Genomic DNA, 14530 nt, shown 5'->3' with positions numbered 1-14530 from the left:
TTGTGGGCGGAGCATTCGCCTCAAATCCGATTGGACAATTACGAATACACGCATTGCATACCTATAATAATACTTACGTGAATGAAAATAAGCAGATGTAGCACTCTCGTTGAAAGTTTTTAAAATTTGTTAAATGTTATAGTCTCCAAAATTGTCTCTTTTAATTTACTCTTTGTCCTTTAGCCTGACATTAGTTAGCATTCAAGACGATTTGCGCAGTTGTATAAATGGTTTTCCTAATTATTTTTTCCTAAGCTTTGTGGGAAGAAATTCATAATCCGATAACGCAGATTTTTATTTCAAAAGATACCATGGGTACAGGGCATGCATCATATTGGCTGATGTTTACCACAGTATTTGCCAAAAGGTAGAACACTCAGAGATATTGTCCTGATTTAATACATTCCAACGAAAACCATAAGCTAGCTACATTTTAACCAACGGAATAAAATTTTACAGGAAATGACGTATGTTACTGGTACATAAATCCATACAAACATACATTATCTGATCTGAGCGTTGATTACTTGAATAAGCTAAAATCTTAATTCACTGACACTTCCAGCAACGAAATGAAATTTTAAGGATAATAAAAACGCACACACAGACAGACACATTATCTGAACAGAGGGTTGATACCTAGCAATGATTGTTGACGTGGTTGAATAAGGTCAGTTCTTAACCTTAGGTCTTACTCTGTAATTTAATATGCTATTCATGAACATTCAAAATAAATCATAAATAAAGCCAATAATAGTTATAATTTCATTATTATCTTCAGAAATAATTACATTACACACAAACAGACATATATATATATATATATATATATATATATATATATATATATATATATATATATATATATAGAGAGAGAGAGAGAGAGAGAGAGAGAGAGAGAGAGAGAGAGAGAGAGAGAGTGAGAGAGGAGGAGGAAGAGGATGGTTGCGATATTTAAACAAAAATTAAAAGCAGCCCCAGGAATGACAATATCACATATCAAAGTACATGAAAAAATGTCATTTTCGGTGTATAACCATGCACAAGAAATCGATATATTGCGGCTAACCTTTTCTGTTAGCCCTGGAAATGTAGTACACACAAATATTGAAATGTGGTTATTTGCTTGTCTTTTTATTTACCCTTATAACAACTCTATGAAAGACTGCCTCAGAAAAGGTCAGGAAACAGTTGGAACACCTCTAAAATTAGTGAAAATATCCGTTTTTTACCGTGTACACCGCGCGTCTACCTGCAAACAGGTTAGACCATGATCTACCGTTCGTTTTATTTTTGATTTGAAGTGATAAGCCTAGAGCCTGACTTGCCAATGCATTCAATCGGCAACTTAATGAGCTTTAGGGACAAAGCTAATTAAAGCCTGGCTAATGTATTTAACAAGAAATACAAAACAAAAAGCTACTGAATAGCCCCTGGCAGCTAATGAACCGTTTACCATTTTTATCAACTACACGCCTTATCAAGGATAAAAGGGAACAATTTTTTTCTTTTCGTTCTCACTATATTATGGCAGGAATTTTTAATGTAAAAAATGGATTATCGCATTTATACACTAGAGATTTATTAATATTATATTTAAACCGCAGTCTGAAACATCTTTACTGCTTTCATATGTATACAATTTATAATTTTCATATTTATGTTAAGTGTAGGAGTCTTCTCTGTATAAAATTATTCATTCTTGTAAGCATATACATGCCTGTTGAATGTAGATTTATATACAATATAAAGACAATGGCTGAAGCTTGTACATAAACAGATGTGTATTCTAAAACAGAAGTTAACATTAAAATATGTGAAGGATGCATATATAGGGAGATAGAGAGATTTTCGTCAGAGATAAAGCAAGACCAATTTCAGTACAATTCACAATATTCAATACCTGCTGGACATTTTTTTATTTATTATTCACTAAAATATTATATCCCGCCAAACAAACAGTAATAACGATTTCTACTGACAATCTCAGGAAGGAGAATTCCAAAACACTGAGACAAACTAGGGTCATTGCGGTTATTTTATTTTGGAAAGAGCACATACTCTGAGTAACACATAACGGATAAGTCTGAATTAGGATAAACTGGTTTTGAGTAAGTATAAAATATAACGAATAAATCTTAATTAGGATTGACTGGTTTTGAGTAAGTATAAAATATAACGAATAAATTTTAATTAGGATTGACTGGTTTTGAGTAAGTATAAAATATAACGAATAAATCTTAATTAGGATTGACTGGTTTTGAGTGAGTATAAAATATAACGAATAAATCTTAATTAGGATTGACTGGTTTTGAGTGAGTATAAAATATAATGAATAAATCTTAATTAGGACTGACTGGTTTTGAGTAAGTATAAAATATAACGAATAAATTTTAATTAGGATTGACTGGTTTTGAGTGAGTATAAAATATAACGAATAAATCTTAATTAGGATTGACTGGTTTTGAGTGAGTATAAAATATAACGAATAAATCTTAATTAGGATTGACTGGTTTTGAGTAGGTATAAAATATAACGAATAAATCTTAATTATGACTGACTGGTTTTGAGTAAGTATAAAATATAACGAATAAATCTTAATTAGGACTGACTGGTTTTGAGTAAGTATAAAATATAACGAATAAATCTTAATTAGGATTGACTGGTTTTGAGTAAGTATAAAATATAATGAATAAATCTTAATTAGGACTGACTGGTTTTGAGTAAGTATAAAATATAACGAATAAATCTTAATTAGGATTGACTGGTTTTGAGTGAATATAAAATATAACGAAATAAATTTTAATTAGGATTGACTGGTTTTGAGTAAGTATAAAATATAACGAATAAATTTTAATTAGGATTGACTGGTTTTGAGTAAGTATAAAATATAACGAATAAATTTTAATTAGGATTGACTGGTTTTGAGTGAGTATAAAATATAATGAATAAATCTTAATTAGGATTGACTGGTTTTGAGTGAATATAAAATATAACGAAATAAATTTTAATTAGGATTGACTGGTTTTGAGTAGGTATAAAATATAACGAATAAATTTTAATTAGGACTGACTGGTTTTGAGTAGGTATAAAATATAACGAATAAATTTTAATTAGGATTGACTGGTTTTGAGTGAGTATAAAATATAACGAATAAATCTTAATTAGGATTGACTGGTTTTGAGTGAGTATAAAATATAATGAATAAATCTTAATTAGGACTGACTGGTTTTGAGTGAGTATAAAATATAATGAATAAATTTTAATTAGGATTGACTGGTTTTGAGTAAGTATAAAATATAACGAATAAATTTTAATTAGGATTGACTGGTTTTGAGTGAGTATAAAATATAATGAATAAATCTTAATTAGGATTGACTGGTTTTGAGTGAATATAAAATATAACGAAATAAATTTTAATTAGGATTGACTGGTTTTGAGTAGGTATAAAATATAACGAATAAATTTTAATTAGGATTGACTGGTTTTGAGTAGGTATAAAATATAACGAATAAATCTTAATTAGGATTAACTGGTTTTCATTGCCAGCAACCCTCGCCGTTATGTGAAATAAAGAAAACAAAAACCGAAACTATTCCCCATTTCACATGTTTCAAGAACAGCAAACGAGATGACATGATACGCCCACCTCAGGGGTACTAGTGCCAATGGAGACATGGGATGTAATCTTGAGATTACAATTTATTTTTGATTCAACCAAAATATAAACACCTCAGCAATATGTAACTATTCGACGGAGCTATCAAAAAAATTTTAAATTAATGGTATTTTATTTATGTCGGAGAAGAAACAAAATAATCAAGAAATAGAGTCCAGAAGACATTGCATTGCTTTTGGAATTTCTTGTTGTGATCATGTTTTATCACTTCTAGACGCTTAGTTAAAAAGAGTCATGAGTCGGATCTTATTTATAAAGGCTGATGTTTTAAACAAGCTGAAATTCGAGCTTCAAACCTTCCTCCAGCTTCACCACTTCCAGTCAACGGACCGTCTAGGACTCACGGTACTAATTCATTTCTCAGAGTAAACCTATGCAAACTCCATGATATAAAAAAAATTCAATAACTTTAAATTTCTGAGTGCTCATGATCAATCCTATATTTATCAGCATATATGAAACCTGTTTGACAGCTTCTGTGTAGAGAAAAGGATATGAGCCGCGGCATTTTCTGGACCTACATGTGTTTGAAACATATGCTTTCATTTCCTCACCAGAGTCCGGTGCTAATTTCAGCAATGCGTGTTCTAAGCTCAAGACTGTTAAAGGACTGAAATTCCATCAAGAAAACAATGTCTCTTTTTTCCAGTTACAGCTAGGAAAACTCTCAAAAAGATTCTTTTCCCGACAAAATTACTTTCATTATCAACCAATTCTAGTCAGCCAAACCCATATTTACTCTATTTTAAGTTCACCCATTTCCAGACTGGTTCCCATTTTTACATACAGTTAGTACCGTGTGACCTCTAGGTCTCGTGTTGTGGTGTTGTGGTTGATATAAATGCATTTGCCTAGAAAGGCAATATGGATTAAATGACGAAGTACTTCAACATTTCTAAAACTTCTGTACCATTCTGCATTGTTCGAAGTGTATGAATGTACAACGGGTTGGACCCTGCGGAGAGAGGGGGAAGATGTGCTTAAAAATTTGCAATATTGTATTCAGAAGGGCAAGGAAAGCGGAGGTTACATACAGAAGATTTGACTGTTTGCTGTAGATAGGAATACATTTAACGCTGAGGTCTTTACTCATATGACAGAGATGATTTGTGTGCGAAAATATTTATTTGCTCATAGGTTTAGTCCTATTTTCCGAACCTCGCCATCCACGACATCTTGATGAACCTCGCTGAACATTTCACTGGACCATCATCGATGACTTTGGCTCTTGTCAGTTTGCATTCTTTACAGCAAGCCGCCATGTTGTACATTTCGCCGCCATAATATTCGAAGCAGCCTAGACATCCCATAAGGCATGACAATTCTGCTTCTCTGGGATCGCATGCGTAGTCCAACAATCCTTTGGATTCAGCCATATTTATTACAATCATAACTGATACAAAGATGGATGCTAGCAGAGCTACGACCTGAAAGAGAAAAGGCAATAACTTTTAGAACCCAAAATTAGATAAACTTGACTGGTATAAACTGCTTTCAGTGACTCCTAGACTTGAACCAGTGCCATTCATTTCAAAACATATAGGAGAATAAATACATGTATAATCAGGGAGGTAATGAATGATTTGCAGAAAAAAGAAATAAATATATATATATATATATATATATATATATATATATATATATATATATATATATATATATATATATATATATATATATATATATATATATATATATATATAGTTTGAAATAAATTTTACATATATAACACGTTGGAAATGTATTCTATTCTCGTTACATAGTAGATTCCAGGGTGACCGCACAGATTTGGCGAAAAATCCGTATTTTTTAAAACAACTAATAAAGACCATAACATCAACATTACTCCAGTGCCGTTCATTTCGTTCGCATTGTTCCTTGTCATTGAGATGAAGCTTTCGTCGTTGTTTTTCCTTATTATTTCATGTCCTGTAACGCCGCTAACAATTATCACACTATTCGTACCTTGCTGTGTCACGGAGTTTCAAAGTAGTTCTGGCACAGTCTTTCCTCGGCAACAAACCAATTTACTTTGGGTGTAATACAATCCTTGAAAGTAGTTCGACAATGATGGAAATGACCTTCTCTGTGTATACTTGGGCGAGAAAATAGAACAAGATTCTAGACCCGAGTTCAATATTTTTATGGTTCTTTTCACTCTAATGCCAGGAACTTGGTTCGAAAACAATAAAGAACCTCATTCAAAGGTTGATAATCCACGCCATCTTTTAGGCGGGAATAGACAAGAGCAAAAGTGTCGGATCATGCTGAGCGTTGATGCGCCTTATTTTATGTTCATGATTAACTGAAGTTGTTAGGGCGAACACAATGAGGAACATCTGAGAACTTGTTCTTGGCATTTGGACGATAATCTAAAACAGGTCGCTACCAACAATCACTAGAGTTCTGGTGGAAGTTTCTGAACTAACCGTTATGGTAATCCATTGAATTGACGTCAATGACTAACTAATCGAATAACACCGATTGTACTAATTGAAGGTCAATGTTATTGGTTTGACAATTTAGACCGGGTACCAGCGAAGGGATCGCCGAGGTATTCCATTCGGCTACTAGGATAATATAAATCCTATAATATACCCTATATGTTGATGGTGTCAGAATCGTCCGGGGTATTCTAAGTGATTATGATGTTGTGCACTAGTAAAATGTTTCTTAGAATGGTCAGATATTTGTAAGGTTTATGTAAGCTTGAGCGACTTGATTAACAACTATCTCTTTTTCCGGTTGCTAGCAACGGACGTTTTTATCAATATTAAGTAATCTCGTTGAACCATCGACAAAACAGTTTAATTTAAGTATTTTAAAGGCATGTAAATATATATCTGATGAGGAAAACCACCAAAGCATTTCACATTTTGTTCCCCGTCAGTTTTTTTACATTGAGGAAAAGCAATTTTATTTCAGTAAATCATTTATTTTGATATTACGTACACAACAAAATTAAACACCATGGCATGGAAACATTACTCCATTTCGACTGATTTCTCTGAAGTATTGTACATAATCGATTTATTTTGTTAGAGAATTTCTGCCGGACATTAAACACTCATTTCCATTTTTATGCCAAGGCGTGCAATCATAAGAGATTCAAATGTCAATCAAATCTTACAATTCGGGAGTAACAAATTTTGGTGATTCATTTCACTGGTTGCTTTTTCTGATCATAAATCTACTAGAACTCACTTAAACAAATTGATCATTTTAAGGGTGTGTTTGATCTCTCTGGAGATTCAAAAGGCGTAACTTCCGAGTGCGATTGTTTTGCATCTTTGTTGCAGTGTTTGTTTACATCTTATATTTAAATCTCATATAACATTAGAACCAAATTTACAAAATTTCCAAGACCGAGTCTACTCTGTCTTGGAAATAATTTTGTATTATTGTGCTGCTGCTCTCAGTTTCCCAGACAGATTATGGTGTGTATATAATAAAAAAAAAACAGATTTGACAGTTTTTTTATGTCAGGAAGTTGAAGGATTTACCTTCAGTTTCCATTTGGTACTAAAAGTTGATTACTTGCATACTCGCGTGAAATTTCATGCGAGACATTACATGCCATATTAGCTTTAAGGTTATTTACTTCTGATTTATCGACACAGCTCATTCGGGTCACTACATTCCATATTTGGTTATCTTGTAAACTAAAACCTATTCTGGAATGTAGAGAAAGTAGGACGCAATGCACGGCTTTCATCTAATTGGATTTACATTTATTTTTAATCACTATTTATAAACCCATGTGCTGTCTGTAGCAGACACACGATATGAAAAATGCTTCAGTGTGGTGGGAAAATCTATTTAACTTTGTATGTCCTTAAAATAAAAGAATTTTTACAATGTAGGCATTATTTTTTTAACTGCACACGTAAAATTAAAAAATATAACAATTACAAAAGAAAAAGTTAACGGCTATTGTTTAAAATAATTTATCTCTAACGTTCAGGAAGTGATAATAGCTAAACAATCATTTTTGATATACACATCAAAAGGAAAGGCACAGCGGCGTACTCTCAAACCCAAATGAACCCCCATCATTTAGATATCAAATTAAAGAAAATTCCAAGCTCTTGAAATCTCTCTTTGAATATACGCATTTGTTCTTATAACAAGAATTACTAGTGGGTAAAATAAGGCGAATAAGTTTTTCTTTAAATTTTTTAACCCTGTACGAAGATAAGAAACTTTGGAGAAACATTAAAATGACCCGTGTGAGCTGATACACGGGACAGGAAGCTAATAACCCATATTATTAGGCGCGAGATACCTATAGGTTCTCACCCCCATTTATTAAGTACTTCTGAAAGAAGGACACGTATACGGTAAAGTTGTGTGCATTTGCGAGAGCACAATGAATAATTTTTGGCATACCTCTATGCCACTTTCATGTACTGCGACTGAAATTAAAGCTGACAGCTGTTCGAAGTGGTTGCTTTAGTTAACTCGAAAAATGAATCTGAACTAATCCAAAGCACACAAAATGTAGCTGTTATTAAAAAAAGGAAAATAAATTTTATCATTTTCTGAAAGTGCACTAAAAGCAATTGTGAAATAAACTTGTAAAACTACACAAAAATTATTGTTTATTTTTTTTAATAGATTTACCTCTGAAGCCCAGGAAGTGAATATGACAAAGAGGAGTTAGCAGACTATTATGCACATAACACCAACCTGAATACTCTCAAATCCAAAGTACTCATCAACCATACACCAAAATAAGGGGAACTAAAAGTTTATTTTAACAATGTCTGAGACATACTCACTTTTGCTCAATTAACCAAGATAACTAGTGAGGACATTCAGGTAAATTCTTTTTCTTTACAAATCGAACACAGTGACAAGTGCGAAAGTGATCAGCGTAAGCGTAGGAAATTCGGCAAACTGCGTGGGTATTTGATTCAAAGGGCAATTTGGAGATGTGAAGATGGATGTTCCAACTATCAACGCATTTAATATTTTACTTTCTAAATTCGCGCAAGTTCCTGATAACTTATGCCATTACAAAAACAATTTTTCACATATACTTTATGTACGTCACGCTCTAGCTTCGAGATGGACAGGAATGGTCATATAATAAAAGCAACTTCCAAGCAGAGGAAACTCGGTCTACAAATTCTCTTGCTGTTGAATATCTGATATTTCATTTATTTTACACCTTTGAAACCTTATGAAGTTAAAGTTACTGACATCCATTGTCACATTTGCTAAGCCCCAGCTATAAAGTCATGTATAAGCTATATTCTAGCTGTCTTGGGAATATTACCGCGGCCTTGTGTTTGATCTCTAAACATTGCCGCAGGATTAGTGTTCAACTCTTACGCAATGTTACCATGACCAGCCAGATACCGGAAACTTGAGTTGGCCAAGGCGACCAGTAGCATCACTTAACAAAGGCTTGCCGTTATCACATCTATATGTTAAAGATTATTCCAAGGATCAAATGGAAAGTCCACGAAGTGAACGGGATGTGTTTTCATCCGTCCCCACGTTGACACACAGCGAGACGGACATTGTCCACTAAGTTTGATTTGATCGGTCCACAGCGAAATCCAATCAAAACTTGAGACAGAGGGCGTGATTACAATTCAGACCCGAATGATATCTTCTGAATCGTAAATAGTAATTCAATATTCTCCTAAAAGGATTGCTGTTCAGTAGGGTTTACTCCGAGAAAAGAAGCCACTCGTAATCTGGCGGGAGAACATAGAGGTAGATTTTAAGGAAAGACAAAGCTTCGAAAAGGTCAGTAAGTTATTTGCTCCATTTTTGCAGGATATTACGGCATCATAATTGTAATTATCTGTAGTATGTGCGCTTAATTACTTGGATCGTTTAGTAAGTATAATTGGCTTTGTAGTGTTTCATTTACATGCGTATTTGAGAAATGGACTTGAACCTTACGCAGAAAATTATGCAGATTGCTAGCTTGTAGTAAGAAAATTATTTTGTAATATGCTATTTAGTTACTTCGTAGTAAACCGATGCATTTATTAGTGCGTTATGTTAGAATTTACACATGCTTGAATTGTGCATTTGGAAAATGGTTGAAGTATGTAAGATTAGTTACTATAGATGTACGCATATATCAGAGCATGGATATTTGAATATTTGCATACTTTGTTTGAGTTGTAAGATAAAGAAATGCGTCTGATTGTTGTGATATTGTTTAGTATAACGGGATTAGGAATATGTACTGATGTGAAGGAATTTATTGATGTATGTATAAGAAGTAATTGGTACCTTGCTGTATTACAACGTTTGTTTTAAATATACAAGAACATATGGGTACCATGATGTGAAGAATGCGTGACCGAAGAAATTTAATAGTCGTTATCTGATGATAGGCTGTGTGTAGTGTGAGATGAGAGGGCTAAGGAAATGTATTGTACCGCCCTTGTGTTTTCACAGGAAGCTTTTTAGGGGACAGGGAACCTCCAGTTTCATTGCGTCCCAAGTCTTCAAGTGTTGGAGACGGAATTGAGACTGTAGCCGAGACAGTCGAAGTCGACAGAAGTGTGTGTGTGTGTGAGCTAGATTTTTAACGTAGCTTTAAAAACATTCAGTCATATCGCTACGATGTCTGCAGACTGGCAGTTTTTAGTGAATAGCGATGTCTAACATCTAGCATGATGTCCCACCCAGTCACATTATGGTGACACAAGACGGACCAGTCCCCAGTCCTAACACTAACCTCTTCATGCTGAGCGCCTAGCGAGGCAGCTGTTAGTAAGTCGTTGGTATGACTCGGCCGGGGTTCGAACCCGCGACCTCCCGCACCCGATGCGGTCGCTCGAACCACTAAGCCACCGGAGTGGTTAAGTCGACAGACGTGTAGTCGTGGAGGAGGAAGTGGAGGAGGAAGAGGATTCTAGAGAAAGTGGAGGAGGAGGAAATGGAATTAGGAGAAAGGTCGAGGAGAAAGAGGAGAAGGAATTAGGAGAAATAATATAGAGAAAGGATGCAACAGACGAGTAGAAAAACAAGGACAGGTGGAAATCAATCTCACACTGCTAATCAAGTGATGCAATAGGCTTATTAAAGGGTCGAGCGGAAATAGTGTAATTGGAAATTTTAGTTATTTGATTCTTGAATTGTTATTTAACTAGTAGTCATTGAATATCAACCGTTGTGTATATTTAATCATCTAACCTTCGTCTTTCACTAAATTTAACATCCAACAAAAGAGAGCCTGGTTGGGACTTCTATAATAGTTTAAATAAAATATTGGGAGCACCCCACCCCAGCCATATACATCGTCACATCCATATGTTTGCTTTGTGTTGAACTTGGATAGTATGCCTTAACACACAGTTGTATAAGAGTGAAGAGTTCTTGTCGGTCTTTAAATTCCCTCTGCAAAGAATTCTTGGTGCAATTTGTTAATATATAAATATTGTTAAAAGCAGACGAAAGTTTACACAAATCTGTCTCGCTTTGTTTATTTTATTGCTTTAGCATGAATCACATGGGGCATGCGCTTCAACTTCTCTAGCTTAGATGAAGCCCATTAATTACAAAAATGAGAGAGAGAGAGAGACAGAGAGAGAGAGAGGGGATGCACACAATACTCAAACTAGGGAAATAAAATCTTGACATGTATACTGCGAAAATCGTCAACTTGACTTTTTGTTTATAAATATTGTTCAGATTTAAATGCACAGACAAGCAAATTAGTTTCAACAAGAATTGATGATAGATGACATGTATTAAAGAAATAATGGAATGAGGTTTCAGTTGTTTCAGCATAATTACACAAAGGTGAATAAATTATGTATAGGACAAATAAATCATAATCGGTTTTGTCATCCTTGTATTAAAGATCTCGACTTCTTGGCACGTGAACGTGATAGTGCTAATTTAACCAAAGCAAAGGAAATATTTGACCTATTATGCTCCTGCGTGCTGACACAATTTGAAAATTAATGAATTTTGTAATTACACTAATATAGTGCAAAAGGTTCCAAAATCCATATCATTATACATCATTTGATTTGCAAATTGCCTGAATTCTTTATGTGGTTGTTTTAATTTTCATTACAAGTTGAAGGGTGAGTTCTTGATCAGTTTGTCGTGTGGATAAAATAAACTATCGAGGTACAAATTAAAGTTTGAAGGCCCGACCGAAAGAACGTTTAAATCTGATCTACTCGATTTGATCGTGCCCGAATATCTAATATTTCATAGGAACGCAATTAAATTTCGAAAGACTTGAACGTATGTTCGCTAAAGGCGTATAGCATGCAATTAATAAAGTCTGTTTCCAATAAAGGAATATATCATTTGCACAAAAATCAGCAATAACGAACAAGCAAACTTTGATTTTGCCAATATAATGAACAGTTCAGTACAATAATGTCTTTTGATATTTGCTAATATTACTGAAGTAATTTTCTTTAGTGGCAATTATAAATAAACTATCTGATTGCCAAAGTACTAGATTATTTTGTGTGTTTCTGTATTGTGTTTTAAATGTGAAAATTGAAGTACAGAAAGCACTGTGTGATTACACTATTAGAATTTCTAATCACAGATTATATCTGGGGTTGCAAACTTTTAATCACAGGATGAAGACGTTGTTGTTGTAAGGATATATATATATATATATATATATATATATATATATATATATATATATATATATATATATATATATATATATATATAAAGCTTGACCGGAAGTACATTGGAAATCGATTGGGATGCGAACGTATTGCCCAGAATTTACTAAGGTATACAATTCTAGCATTCGGTATCACGTGAACGTTTCTAGCAAATCACACGACAAGAAACGAAGTCAGTTCATTACTGTTAAAATTATGACGTTATGAAGCATTGCACGCTCAATATAATAAATAAGAAAAATATATTTTAACTATTGCTAACAAAGATTCACTGTCCTCATAGTTCATATTCTTTCATAATGTATCACTGCTGTAAAGCTGCTTTGTCCTTGGGATTTAAACCTTACTCCATTGTCTCAGCGTAATAGTACACGAGATCACTTTGATTAGATTCTACCTGAATCCTATTAATACAGATAAATATTAAATCCAAAAGACGGAAATGGCGACCCAAATGCGTTTCCAGTCGGAACACCTTGAGCCTTTTCAGCCCAGTAGAGAAAGATACCTCTGATGTAATTACTGAGAACTATATTCTATATTCGAAACTATTTTTGTTCACGTGGCACAATACGTCGACAGTAGGAGACAAAACCACAATCTGAATATGGTCGGATACATCCGTAGCAAAAATAATTCCCATCAAATGTATGTGCTCCTAAATTAAAAAGTGGTAACAATATTTTAAAAAATGCATTGGATCCTCGGTTCCAGTCAAGGTGCAAAGGGTTTGTATAAAAACCATTATAAAAACCTAAGATCTCGGGTAGAGTTTCAAATTCAGATATTAACATGTAAATTGTCTTCGTTTGTTGTTAACGTTCACCATTGTCTCCGTAAGTACGTATAGCATGTATGAGCTTACAACTGGGTATGCATGATTCAACCAGAAAAAAACACTGCCGAAGAACAAATGATACATGAGTATAAAAGAGAAGAAAGCAGTTAAATTCGATGACACGGTAAGAATTATTACAAATTATATGTACCTGTAGTGTTACACCATAGAGTAGACTGCATCTGGAGATGATAGCTTTGAAACCTTCAATCTAGTGAGACAACTGTTTTTGCCGTGTTTTCAGTGTTACGTTGCAAGCAGGGACGGCCCAATGGCTTTTCTGACTGCTCTGTCACACATTTGCACACATCAAACAGTGTCTGATCTTTTTCTTAAATGGTCAATTACGAAATGAAACCATTATTTACCAATTATCTTTAAAAGAGGTTTATGAGAACAAACAAATGCACTAAATTGGCACGTTAGTATGTGTACAGATGAAATCACAAAACGCACGCATGCAAGCCGGAATCGGTCCTATCAAGAAGGGGAACTAAACCAGCCCGACACGAAATGGCGAAGTGGCTATATTTATTTAAATACAACCCATTAAAACCCATGAAAACATTTCTAACAAAAGTAATTCGTCATTCCATTTTCACGACATATGGATGCTGAAAACCTTCTTGTTTGTTTTAATTGGACACATCTTCATTGTCGTGGAATTTGCATTCAGAGAGTGGACTCCATTGAAGTGTTGGCAAATCTTCCTTTGTGTATCAATAGACGTCACATTCATACCATAATATTATTGTGCCTCTTGAACTTGTCAAACATGATTCCCCACTGCTAGGCATCACTATAAACTGACACACTGTAGATATCGTGGCGATATGACTGAACAATTGTTAAAGCTACGTTACGTTAAAAATCCAAGTCGCACACACGCTCAGCTTGTACTATGTTAAGTGTACGGCTCTGCCTTTTCAAGCAATAAAAACGGATCAAATGTTCAAATAAAACTTTTCATCGGACATAAGATTATAACTATTTTATAGACATAAGATTATAACTATTTTATAGAAGAAAAATTGATCCGATTTGTTTATTGACTGGCAAAATCACGAATTTCAATCTCGCATGCTCATACGACTTAAGTTGCTAAAGGAAAATTAGCTTAACAAGGGATATATTAATTTTGTAAACATCTGTAACTAGAGCAATGAACCTGAGATACACGTAAACAGAAATCTGAATTCCGGAACTTGAAAACTAGATCTTCTGCGAGTGGAATAATGACCACACTATAAATATTATTGAGCCCTTATTTAAAGATCACAAGTTCCGGTCTTTTTCGCTTTTGTATCGGCTATGGCGCAGAGTGGCCCAGATTTAGTAAGGGGGCGGGGGATCTGTCTGGTGGTGTTGGTGGTG

The 14530-nt window shown here is 34.1% G+C and overlaps 1 long non-coding RNA gene across 1 annotated transcript in view; it reads right to left on the bottom strand.

Annotated features, from left to right (window-relative positions):
- Positions 1 to 381: 381 nt before the first annotated feature.
- Positions 382 to 14530, bottom strand: part of LOC149804920 (uncharacterized) — a 20354-nt gene continuing 6205 nt past the window's right edge. Inside the window, exon 3 of the long non-coding RNA XR_016417101.1 lies at positions 382 to 5106. This is a non-coding gene — a long non-coding RNA (uncharacterized LOC149804920). The remainder of the gene's footprint in view (positions 5107 to 14530) is intronic.

The sequence above is a fragment of the Sinohyriopsis cumingii genome, chromosome 2, assembly GCF_028554795.1.
Source record: "Sinohyriopsis cumingii isolate HCF-2022 chromosome 2, ASM2855479v2, whole genome shotgun sequence".
Taxonomy (NCBI): domain Eukaryota; kingdom Metazoa; phylum Mollusca; class Bivalvia; order Unionida; family Unionidae; genus Sinohyriopsis; species Sinohyriopsis cumingii.
This window is presented reverse-complemented; position numbering and strand designations above follow the sequence as displayed.